Source organism: Mesoplodon densirostris, chromosome 7 (genome assembly GCF_025265405.1).
Source record: "Mesoplodon densirostris isolate mMesDen1 chromosome 7, mMesDen1 primary haplotype, whole genome shotgun sequence".
In the NCBI taxonomy this organism is placed as follows: Eukaryota; Metazoa; Chordata; class Mammalia; order Artiodactyla; family Ziphiidae; genus Mesoplodon; species Mesoplodon densirostris.
The window spans coordinates 100,813,492-100,826,157 of record NC_082667.1 but is presented as its reverse complement, the minus strand read 5'-3'; the positions used below and the strand labels follow the sequence as shown (position 1 = coordinate 100,826,157).

At 39.8% G+C, this 12,666-nt stretch overlaps 1 pseudogene; it reads left to right on the top strand.

The window, feature by feature from the left end:
- Positions 1–893: 893 nt before the first annotated feature.
- LOC132494240 (rRNA N6-adenosine-methyltransferase METTL5-like) lies at positions 894–1,401 on the top strand (annotated as a pseudogene).
- The last annotated feature ends 11,265 nt before the right edge of the window (positions 1,402–12,666 follow it).

Sequence of the window (12,666 nt, the reverse complement as noted above, 5' to 3'; positions counted from 1 at the left end):
CCTCCCCACCTTACGAAAGTAGGCATAACCCCTCTCTATTCTATCAAAAGAGGTGAGATTAACTATTGAAGAGGTTGAGCTAGAGAGGCTCTGAACTTTTGGAAACAAGAAAATGAGATTGAGCTGTCATACTGAATACTAGGAGGTTAAATGAAAGTCTACATGATAAACATGAAATTTATCCAGCCTCCTTCTTCCACTCAAATCCCAGAACAGAGGAAGCCAGAATACTAGTCCTCAGGAGATTTATCCCTCAGAAAACCATCCAAACCAAGACACATGTGTATCTCTCCTAGGCAAAAACAGTGATAATGGGAGAACTGAGGAAAGAGAAGTGAATGCATATAAGGGAGACAAGTTAGGTATGAAAGTTAAATCTTCACTCCTGTAGTAGAAAATCAGTAGATCTGATACTTTTAAATATTGAGGAATAGCAATATTAGCAGATTATAAGGTGGAACACATCAGAAGAATCAGCTAAAAGGATTAAAGTGAGTATACCTGAGAAAGAAATCTGGGCAACAGGTCTATTTTTCATTATAATGTTGTATAATTATATGATGTTTTTAATGATATGTAAGTATTACTTTGATTAAAAACAAAAGCTTAGGGCTTCCCTGGTGGCGCAGTGTTTGAGAGTCCGCCTGCCGATGCAGGGGACACAGGTTCGTGCCCCCGTCTGGGAAGATCCCACGTGCTGCGGAGCGGCTAGGCCCGTGAGCCATGGCCTCTGAGCCTGCACGTCCGGAGCCTGTGCTCCACAACGGGAGAGGCCACAACAGTGAGAGGCTCGTGTACCACAAAAAAAAACCAAACCAAAACAAAACAAAAAACTTAAATTTAAAAAAGGTGACACACATATGGTGGTGCTTCCAGACTCCTGAGGTCCATCAATGTCCGTTAACCCTGTGAACCCACACTTTAAAAAAACAAAAAAGAAGAAATTAAGGTTCAAGGAACTAGAAAGTCACCTGCATCAAGTAGATGGTTTCAGAAGCCCAAGTTACTTTAGAACAGTATCCCACCAGGCCACGCACTGCAGGTTGTTTGTTGAATTTGACACAGATGAAAATATTTAATAGAAAAGTGGAAGAGTTTGAGCTGACAAATGTTGACATGGTTCAAGTCATTTGATACAGTAATTATGAATCCTCCTTTTGGGACCAAAAATAATAAAGGGATAGATATGACTTTTCTGAAGATTGCTTTGGAAATGGCAAGAACAGCAGTATATTCTTTAAACAAATCCTCAACTAGAGAACGTATTCAAAAGAAAGTTCAGAGTGAAAAATCAAGATAGATATTATTGAAGGATTGTGATATGACCTACTAGCATCACATAAATTTCTTAAAAAGAAATCAGTGGACATTGAAGTATTCCTCATTTGGTTTTCTTTTTAAAAACCTCCCCCACAAAAGGTAGCTTAAAACCTACTTAAAATAAATACAAAATTTGTCTATTAAAAAAGGTGCTACAAACTATAGATTTTATTTCTAGGAATATAGTAATATTTTGAGTATGTGTTTTAGAGATATATACTGAAGTATTTACAAATGGTATGGTATAGCATCTGAGATTTGCTTCAAAATAAAATTGGGTGAATAGAGAGTAGGGCTAGAAATCAAACAGCATTGATCATGAGTTGATAATTATTGAATGCTAGGATCCATTATGTTATTATTCTGTCTATTTTTGTATATATTTGAAAATTTCCAAATAAAAAAGTTATCAGAAATAAATGTGCCATCCACAAAACTGAGAGTCACTCTACTGGGCATATTTTATAGCCAAGCAAGGCTATAATGATTAGTACTTGAATTTGTTCACAACAGAAGTTACAGGTGAATCTATTAGTCTTCAACAGCTTTGGGAGACTAATAGAACAATGAAAAGGAATTTGGTGTTTAACTCACAACATTTCCATGACTGACCTAATTCTCCTAGGTTCTCTTTAAATCTTCTACTCCAGAGCCCCCAGTATGATGTTAAGTATCATCATTTTTTAGTAATTACTTACTGAGCTTTTTTTCTTAATGGTAAAAAGTGTAATAGTAGATATATCAATTACATCTTAGATTTGGTAAAATACGTTAGATGGATTGAGGAGAAAAAGTGGCAATTAAAACATGACACACTCTAATAATCGTTCCCAATTTCATAAATGTTAAGATGAAGAAAACAATTTGAGTCTTGGAATTGATGAAACACAATATTTTCCCCCAAAAGCATCTCTTCTTATCCCAACCCTTCATCCCCACACTAAATCAATCTTGAGAATCAGTAGATCCACATAATATCTGCCTCCATTGTAGTTTGACAGTGGTATCCCTACCTTCTCCTACTTGTCCTCATAGCACTAATTTGAAAATACCAATTTTGTTTGCCTCTCCTTCTATCAAATGCCAAGCAAGGTTCCTTGTTTCAGAAATACTCAGAGAATGAATAAATGTTTCCTTTTTCACTTTTCAGAGTGCTTTATACTCAGTACGTCCCAGTGACTGACTAATATGCCAATGTAAGCATGGACTTGTGCCCTGTACCAGCAGGGATTATTATTACAAGGAACAGAAACTAGCTCTGCCTGTTTAAGCAGAAAAGGTATTTGTTCTGAAGGTAATTCCACAGAACCTCCAGGAGGGCTAGAGAACTGGGTTTAGAGGTTACGTAGTCAAAAATAATGCTTAAAATGATGACACAAAGCCAGTCCAGTAAAGACACCTCTACTGCCACTACCAGGTTCAGACTCAGTAACTGGCTCCACCAACCCTGCCCCAGCACTGGTCAAGGGTGTTGCCAACCGAAACATCTGCCACTGGGACAGCATCTGGGTCCATGTCTATGATGCAAGGATGTCTGGGAGAGGAAGTATCTGGCACTTTTAGCTTCTATAGTGAGAAGTGGCCTCTATCTCATAATGTGGGAGAGCCCCCCCCCCCAACATGGGAAAGGGGTTCAGATAGCAGTGTTCAAGAGGAATGATGGGTGTCCACTCTACACTATAAACAAACACCTTTGAAAGCCAAAACACAGTGTAGACTAATAGAGTACACACAGAATACACTGAGTGAATACATTTGCCTTTCATCTTTGTCTAATTTGTGCAATTTTATTTTAGAACCTGGACACGTGCCTATTTCGTGGCTATTCAAAGTACATATCATTTCATCTAAGAATTTCAAGTATGATCTTAGCTAAGTAAACCCAGTAGTGGTCACAAAGTAGATACATTTATTTTAAGTGATGATTGATTAATTATCTATGGAATAATCTTTAAGTAGAAAATAATAAGGGTATTCATTATTAATCAAGAAAAGGATGTACAATAGTTATATGCTACATAAATGTTACTAAGCTGAATTAGACGTTGGCAGATTCATGTATAAGTGCCTGGGAACTCAATTTAAACTGCATACTCTTATTTAGGAGGTGCTTTTAAGGTCATGTGAGCCAACATCCTACCCAGGCTCACATGAGCCAGTCCCCCTTATTACATCACTGACAGGTGGCCCAAAATGCATCACTTTCAATACAGTGTGTTATAGTGTCTGTTTCTGATCTTTTCATATGGACTCTATGAATCCAACCAAAGAAAGCATTAATTTCTTCTGTACTGTTGGTTGATACTCAGGTGAACTAAAACTAATTTTTACAACTCAAACTGTTGTTAAAGTAGGACTTCCACTCCCTATCCTTAGGCAACTAATTTTAGAAACTAAATGAAGCCAACATTTATTCTTTCTGAATATAATCTTGGTTTCAGCCCTTGCTCTGGGCTAAGGGATATTAAGTTTAATCCTGATTGTCATTCAAATTCACTAGTTCTTGGAGCTTTGCATTATCAACAAACCTGATATATGTATGGTCTAAGTATATCTGAGTCACTGATAAAATTGTAGAAATGTCAGGGTCAAGGGAAGAGCTCTGAAGGAGGCCAACAGAAACCATCTTCTATGTGGCTTTCAGACCTGTAAACATTCTTTGGTTACAGCTGATGAATCCAGCTATTAAATCATATCCCAGACCTCATTTCTGCATCTTACCTACAAGGATTACTTGTCTAATTGATAGATGTGTCCCAGAAGGATAGAGTAGATGTAAAAATTTGATGAGTCTGGCTCTATTTTAAATATTGTAGGTTATCTATAATTTAAAGGAATAATAGAAGAAATATTTGATACAACACCGAACTCTTTAGTGAAGCAAAAACTATAACCCAAACTTTTTATTTTATGTCTTGATTTTCATGTACTGGTTCACATATTGGGCTACATACACATTATACATGTATTTAGGTGGCCTATGTTAGGTGAATATATATTTATAACTGTTTTGACTAATGATGTGCATAATATATATTTTAATTGAAAAAGCTTTGATAAACATTTACCATTTAAAAGAATGTATGATAAAACTTCTCAATTAAAAATAACTGTTTTAAGATTTTTGCTGACTTAAATGGATTCTAAGACCAAAGAAAATCTGAAATTAAAATGTAAGTGTTCTACTGGAATATAGACTCTTCAGAAAATCTGGCTTCCAAATACTGAAGGGTAGAGCATTCTGATTCTTCTTCTGAAGGAAAAGGAAGAAATGTATTTGTATAGTAAATTCATTCCAGAGACGGATTCATACTTAAAATATTTATAATGCCAAATGGTAATGTAAAAAACAATTAGGGAACAGAGATTATGATATCATTGATGATATTTGCTAAACCAAAAAGCAGCTGTGGGATAAATAAATTATTAGTTTCATCATGAATGAAAGCTTCAAAACATATGGCAATCTACTTATACAAAGGATAGGACTGAGAGTTATAGCAGCTGAAATAAGCTCTTATACCACGCATTCTAATTAACGAAGTCCCAATCCCAATAATTAAAATGGAAACTATGTTTAAAAGCTATGTAAAGACCTTTGAATCTGCAGTCATTAGCTTGTTTGAAACTGATTTTTTAAAGAAGCTTAATGAGTTCTCCTTAAGCATTTACCATAATCATCTTGCTTTGTAACAAAAAAGCAAAAAATCAAACACAGCAAATTGTGAATTATTTTGATGACATCTGAAACATTATAGAGAGTACATAGATAATATAGAAATTGTCTAATTACTTTGAGAATGGCATTATTTATCCTTTAGAACACAATGTTTATTTTATAGACATAGATGATTGGAGTTGACACAACATTCTCTTTTTAAATGTGCAAATCTTCCATTTTATAGCACAGAAACTGATGTAAAATAAGACTTGCTTGTGGTCAGCATAAGTGAGCTGGAGGGTTAAAAGCTCCTGGGATGCAAGAACATGCTGTCTTCAGATTCTTTAAATTCAAAGTATTTACTGAAGACTTAGAATGTGAATTGAGCACACAATTTCAGTTAAAGCTCTCTCTGGGTGACAGTCTGCGTAAGTTGTCATTAGAGATCACTGAAGTAAGGCTTTCTTCAATAAGTCATATCCATATGAAACTTCGCTGAAAATAGAAACTATAGTCTAATTGCCTTGAGATTTTAGCAACTTCAGTATGTCCTTGATCACTCTTTTTCTCATGTACTATCAGAATTATAAGGCAGGACATGTTTGGCAGACACTACAAAAAGGAACAATACAAATACCTGAAATAGAAGCGTTTTCTGTTCTATTTTAAGGAATAATCATTTTATAAGAAAGTCCCAAATTAACTGTTTCACTATACATTTTAGCAGAGCGTAATTTTTATGATTTTAAAAACTTATTATAAAATATGAAGTAGAAATTTAACCATACATATGATAAACATATGAGGCTCTTCTGAAGATGGTCCCTAGAGATAACTAAATTTGTTGACAGAAGTGCAATCTAGAGTGGCTCTCTATCATCATTTGCTTGAGATTGGCAAACTGGAATCTTCAGAAAATGAAGATTTTCTGTAGTGGTTTGATCTTCCACTTCCCTGGAAAATTCCCATAATGATCAATAGTCAAAGTACCCACTGGGTCTTCAGAGACACAAATGTAAGTGGTGTGCTATTTTTTGGAATTAATTGAATTTGGAACATTCTCAGTAGGTACTCTCTGGTACTACAAGCATATGGTCATTTTCACATAGTGCTATTTCTGTAAAATCTACATTCTTTCCATCATCAGAATCTGCTTCCTTAAAGACAGCTGGACTAAATCAGAAAATGATTGCAATTTAGTATCTTTTCCTATTTGAAGCAACAGATTTGCTAAAACCAAAACATCTGCTTATCTTATTTCAGGAATCTGTGCCAAAGCAACAGAATATTGATCAGCATCTCAAATATTACATTTAAATACCATCTTTTATATAAAAGTAATAAAACTATTTGTTTGATGATGCTTTTTTACCTGAGGAAACCAGAATGGTAGCAGAATAGTGAAGGAGCCCTTTGGGTGTTAGTCAAAGGGCAGACCAACTGTTTTTTTTAAATGCAATGAGATGCATTCACCCAAGTACCAGTTACCAATCCTTGCACTTGTCCCTTTTCACCTCCCTCTTCCACTCCCATCAGCAACTATGTAACATCCTTTAGAATCCCCTTCTCACTTCCCGCAGGCTTCTCTGTCCTCTAACTGAGGCCATCAACTTCCAGCTCCACTCCATTAGGTATAAAGCCATGGGTTTCTATATTCCTTGCCTCCCAGGATAAGATCTTACTCTCTCATTCAAAGCCAGACTTGTCAAAACTGGCGGTCATCTCACTCCCTGACTAGAGCTGCTCAGAAGAATTCAGTGTCCTTCCCAGGCTCCTAGAGTGGACCCTGCAAGTCTTGTATCTTATGATGTAGATCCCTTCCCCCACCCCCACTTCCCCTACTCATCTTTGTATGTTTTGGCACTTCTCACTAAACCTAGCAAGCTGAGGTGTGTTCTACTGAAACTACTCACTTTTAAGCATGAGTTATTTTCAATAGCTAGAACCAGAACTGGGCTTGTCCCAGATTGCCTGCAGAACTGCATATGATCTCTGCTCCACTTTATTTTTTCAAACCATAGTGACCCCAAAAAGAGGAATGAGAAATTTCCAGTGACTATAGAGTTGCCAAATAAAATACAGGCTGCTCAGTCAAAACTGAATTTCAGATGAACAACAAATTTAAAAATTTTTGGTGTAAGTATATCCCAAACAGTGCATGGGATATACCTATACTAAAAACAATTATTCATTGCTTATCTGAAATTTGAATTTAACTGATGAACAGCCTGTATTTTTAATTGCTGAATCTGGCAGCTCTACCAATGACTCTTTAAAAATTCTCAGAGGACTCAAGGAATGCTTCTTTAGAGCACCTGGATGTTTGTATCCAAGCTCTGCAAACTTCTCAATTGGCCATATTTTATGTCTGTTAATGCAGCTGGGTTACTTTCTGAGCATCTCAGTAACATACTTTAGGAAATGCTGTTTATTATATAAAAATTTTACTTATCTTGTTAATTTCATAGAATTCCCTTCTAATACCATCTATCAATAATTTCAGCACAAAGGATACTGTAATGTTGCCCCAAATCTCTTGGAAAGCTGATATTCATAGAGTCATTACTATGCCTGAATTAAATCCTTGTCTTTATGTATTAATAATTAAAATTTTTTGAAAATTTAATTTTGAAAACACAATATGGGAAATAAATGTCTTTCATTTTGGGATTCCTTTTCTTCATTAATCAAGCACAATAAGACATACTGTCCTCACTAACAGGCTGGGGAGGAGCAGCCTGGCAGGTGGAGGTGGAGCCTGTGGTGTAACTGCAGTGGGTCTTTTCGGAAGAGCCTTCTCTAAATGTGGAATATCTGTAAACTGAATTGCTTCCGCTTCACTGTGTATGGGCTGGCAAGAGAAGAGAGTTGCCTCCTTCAGCATCATGTAAATCCTGGAGGCTTGAAATCTTGGTCAACAGAGAAATTCCTCACAGATCATTTAGAGACATACCTTGTCTCATTGAGGGAGGAAAAAGCAGGTTTCTTCTGCAAAGGAGCACCATTTTAGAGTATTAACTGTTGTGTGTGTTGGTTTACTGATTAATGGTGATGGTGCAATGGAAGTTATAACCTAAAGTGTAAGGAAAGACGCCGTACAGCTCGTTCCAATTCTGAAAGTTCGTTACATTAATGTGTTCTTTCAGTGTTCTTGACAGTGATTACAGAAAAGACGTTCATTTCTTATTTCCATGAAAGAATTTAGGAAAGATGGAAGCCTCCCAGTGTAGAGGGATACAAATTTTGCCTTCTTAAAAATTTCAACTAGATCTCATATTCAACGTTAAGGGAGAGAATGACTAAGTCTGTGTAACTACCTGGTGTCGTAAGATGATAATGAATTAAGACGTTTATTCCAACATAAGCCCATTACCTGCTTTCCACCATATTGGCAGCTCCAGTTTGTCAAGCTCCAGGCACAACACGCACACTGCAGAGATGCAGAACAATGCCTGGATATCTGCCCAAGACTGGTCTCTCCAAAGGACAGACTCAATTTATGGTACCCATCTAAAGCTCACTGGGGGTTATTAGCGTCTTTTTCCTAGTTGGTACAGGGAAGGGATGAGATTTGGAAAGCTGAGGCATGGGGCTTCCACCTGCCTGTGCAGAGCAGAAAAGCTGACAAACATATTCATTAAACTTGATCTGAAGCAACCGAGCCTGCGAGGTCGTTCCTGAAATATTCATAAGGTGTGTTACCGGACTCGCTACTTAGAGGTGGAGTAGAAACACCGTGAATAGGGGCACTCTGTACTCACACTTGGAAAAAAGGCACTCACAACAGCACGCCTCACCACCACACTTCACTGTTTTGCTTTTAATAGCTCTGTCAGCCGTGGCACCCCACTCGCCTGTTCAATTCTACCTGCCTAGGAAAGAAGGTGCCCCAATAAGTGAGGGGAACCTGGCAGTAGGAGGAGGCACCGCGCACCAGCCCCTCAGACAGTTCCTCCGGGTTCGTAGCGCTGATGACCCCCCAGCTCTGCGGTCCGCCAATCCGAAGTCCTGCACTGCCCCAGAGGCCTAAGGCCATGGGGCAGAGGACCCCAGGACCTGGACAGGCCACTCGCCCGGACCAGGCCTACCTTCGTCCCCATCTCGCATTTTGGCCTCTGCCAGGCATGCCTCCTCCAGAGCCCTCGGCGTTCAGTTACTACGTGACCCGCGCCCCGGCCAAGATGCAGCCTCTCGCGCAGACCTGTATCCCCCGGGTGTTCAATTTGGGGGTCAAAATGGGAGAACAGATGACGGTCTTGAGTGACCACGAAGCCTCTGAACCGAAGTAGTATGCACGTTCATTCCTGCCCCCTCTGTCACAGTCTTGGCATTTCTGTTGCGCCCCATACACAGCGCAGCTCTCACGGTGCCAAAAGTCCTCGCCGCCACCTCTCTCCTGTTCAAGGGCATTCGCCCCTCTCCCCTCCGCTCCTGTTGGGTCGCCCCTGGACGCAGCTACTCACATGAATTCAGCGGCGGCAGAAGCTCAGCAGGTCCTGGCGTGCGGCAGCCGGGTCTCCATCTCCGCGCTCCCCAAAGGCTCCAGCTGCAAGCTCCACCGCGGCGATCGACGAGGTCGGTCCCGGGCGCAGAGCCTGCACCAGGGTGGCCGCGGCTGCAGCACCGGCTGCGGGCGCGGGAGGGGAGGAGGCGGGGCAGGAATCTGGGTCGCTAGGAGCAGAGCAAGCTGGGATGGACCCCAGGAGGCCGGCGGCAAGGAGGCAACTGAGAGCAGCCCGGGTAGGGAGTGCGGAGGTTTCCCTGGAAGCACACCGCGGGAGGCGACTGAGCATGCCCAGTCGCCAAGCCGCCCACACGGTGCGGGGGAGGGAGCGCGGGAGTCTGGAGAGAAAGGGTTAAATCTGCGGACCCTGCTTCTTAGGCAGAGAGCGGGGAATAGGCTCCACTGGCAGAGTTTAATTGCTCCTGGGCCTACCCCCGGGAGGAACCGTGGGCTGGAACATGGTGAACCTCGGAAGACTGCCTATGGGATTCCCAAAGAGTCCTGGAATAAGAAGGCAAGGTGTATTCCTCGCTCCCTCCTCAGAGAACTGTTCAGAGGGCCACGTTTGTTTTTCAGCTTAGCTCCAACCTCTGCGATCTCACCGAGTGGCTCCCCCAAACCAGGCATCCACCCCTCACCTGCTTTCCTGTGCCTAGGGACCTCTCCTGCAGGGATGCCGGGGCAATCCCCGCTTTCCCGACTACTGGACTAGTCGGGTCAAGTTCTCAAAGAGCCAGCTCCCAGGTTTGTAACAGAGATGGCCTCAGTCCTCTCAGGTTACATATTTGCATTTTAATCAGGTTTCAGAAACCAATACCTTAACCCTGGGGTTAATTATAATGGATGAATTATAGACACCAAAGCCTGGGGCTATAGGACTTGGACCAGGACTCACTTCACACACACACACACACACACACACACACACACACACACACACACACACACACACACACACGGAGACCTGTGCCTCTGTTTCGTATTATGTTTCATATTAATAACGAACGTTTCTCTCTAATTAAAAAGTTTCTGAAGTTAGAGGCAGCATAGGGCAGGGGAAAGACAGTGACCTTCACGGTCGACCTTGATTTCAATTTCATTTACCACCACAGTAGTTTACCCAGCTATTCTGCCCCTCTCTTACCTCATCTATAAAATGGAGAGTGGTAATCCCTGTCTCTCTGGACTGTTGCGAGGATTAAGTAAGGCAATGAATGCAAAGCACCTGTTCCATAGTAGATGTTCACTAAATAAAAGTCTCTGCAGGTTCCACCTCCACTATACTGTTTTTATGAAAGGTTAGATTAATGATAGTCCTTAAATGCTGAATATTTGTTGTGTTCCTTCCTCACATTAAATAATAATAAACGCTTGATCCTTCTAGCTTTTTATTGTTTTTAGAAGCATTAGCCTCTATTACCTTTTCTTTCGACTCTCCAGTTTCTTCATACTTCCTGAATAAACCTCTTGGAAAAAGTTAGACCAAGGCCATATATGAGGCCTCTTTGGAAGGAAAAGCTTTTCAGGAGAGATTCACTGTGGGCAGGTTTATCCACATGACAGAAGAATTTCACTCCAAATTCTTTTTAAAGTAATTTAATTTTCTTACATTTCCCTGTGGTCCTTCTTTCATAACTATTCCATAAAGTAAGGTATACCTGTATGGAAGGAAATTTACTTTCCACAGACACTAAGTACATTTTAAAGTATCCATGTTCAAAAAATAAACTTTTCAATATTCCCCAAACATACAATGTGTTTCATACTGCTTTGCTTTTATTTATGGTGTTCCAACCTTTCTGGAAGACTCTTCTCTTTCCATTCCACTTCACAAAGTCCTACCCATTCTTCAAGCTCAAATCCCACCTTCTTTCTGAAAGCTTCCCCAACCCCCAAGGCAGAATTAATGCTCTGCTGCCAGAGCACTGGTGCGTACTGGTATCACAGCACTTATCACAGTCTACTGCTATTGTTTAATCAATGTAAAACAATTTACTGAGCAACTATTATGTGCAGGCACAGTTCTGGGTGCTGGGAAAACAACAATGAGCAAGGCTGACAAGGTCCCTGCCCTCATGGAACTTAGAATCTAGTTTGAAGAAAATAAGCAATAAACACCTAAAAAGTGAATAATCTCCAAGGACACAAGTCAAGTATTTTTTGTCTTTGTGTTGTTCATCAAATTAATCTATAGGCCTTGATTCATCCTCTCAAAAACATCAATAAAAATATTAATATTGGCCCTAGGTCGACCAAACTACATGGACATGGATCCCTCCCAATGATTTTTACTCCTTTCATTTGACTCCCTCAGCTAATTTCTCTAGGTAGTTACCTGCAATTCATATGATGAATGAAAGGGGATGGAGGAAGACCAGAGAGTTTAATCCCCATACCAAATTATATATTTTTTCTGAGCTCAAGGAATGACATTTCTCCAATGGCCAGATTCAGCCTGGACTCCCATATCTCCTACCTCTCAAACATCTCCTTCAGGATCATGTACCACTCACAAACCCTCACTTTCTCACCACCTTTGTCCTCTATTTATGTCAATCGTTATTCTCTGTTGTATATCATTTGACTGTTTGGATCTACCTACTGTCTGAATAACTTAAGCTTTTCTCTCTGTTTCTCTTATTGTCTGAATGTGAGATAGACTTGGCACCACTTGGAACCAACTTTTCCAAAGTATATTTGTACACATGTATTCCATAGCAATTAGTGACAGCCTTGCCACCTATTAACATTTAACTCAGGGCAGGATCTTATTCATCCTTGTATTAAAGAATTTAACAGACAATTAATATGTGACATATCATCAATAAAAGGTTGTAAAATGAATGAATGAATGTATACAGGTTCTCAACCCTTCTTGATTCCTCAGACCATAGGTCTTTTCTAATTGGTCTTCCTAATAAACCTAGTATTTGGGTCAGTTTTTCCCCTTCCTAGTCTACTAATTTCCCTCTAGTCACAAATTCACAGATTTCTACAATTCAGGGTCCACATAGCATTGTGAAAGAAAATCCTAGACATAATTCATTACAAATTTGTGTGTTTTAGCTAAAGCCACAACCTATCATCTATAAATCAGTATCACTATTGGTTCCTCCAATCCACAGCACCTATCTTTAAAATTTTTCTCTTTCCACCTCCTCAACCTACCATGTTTTTAACA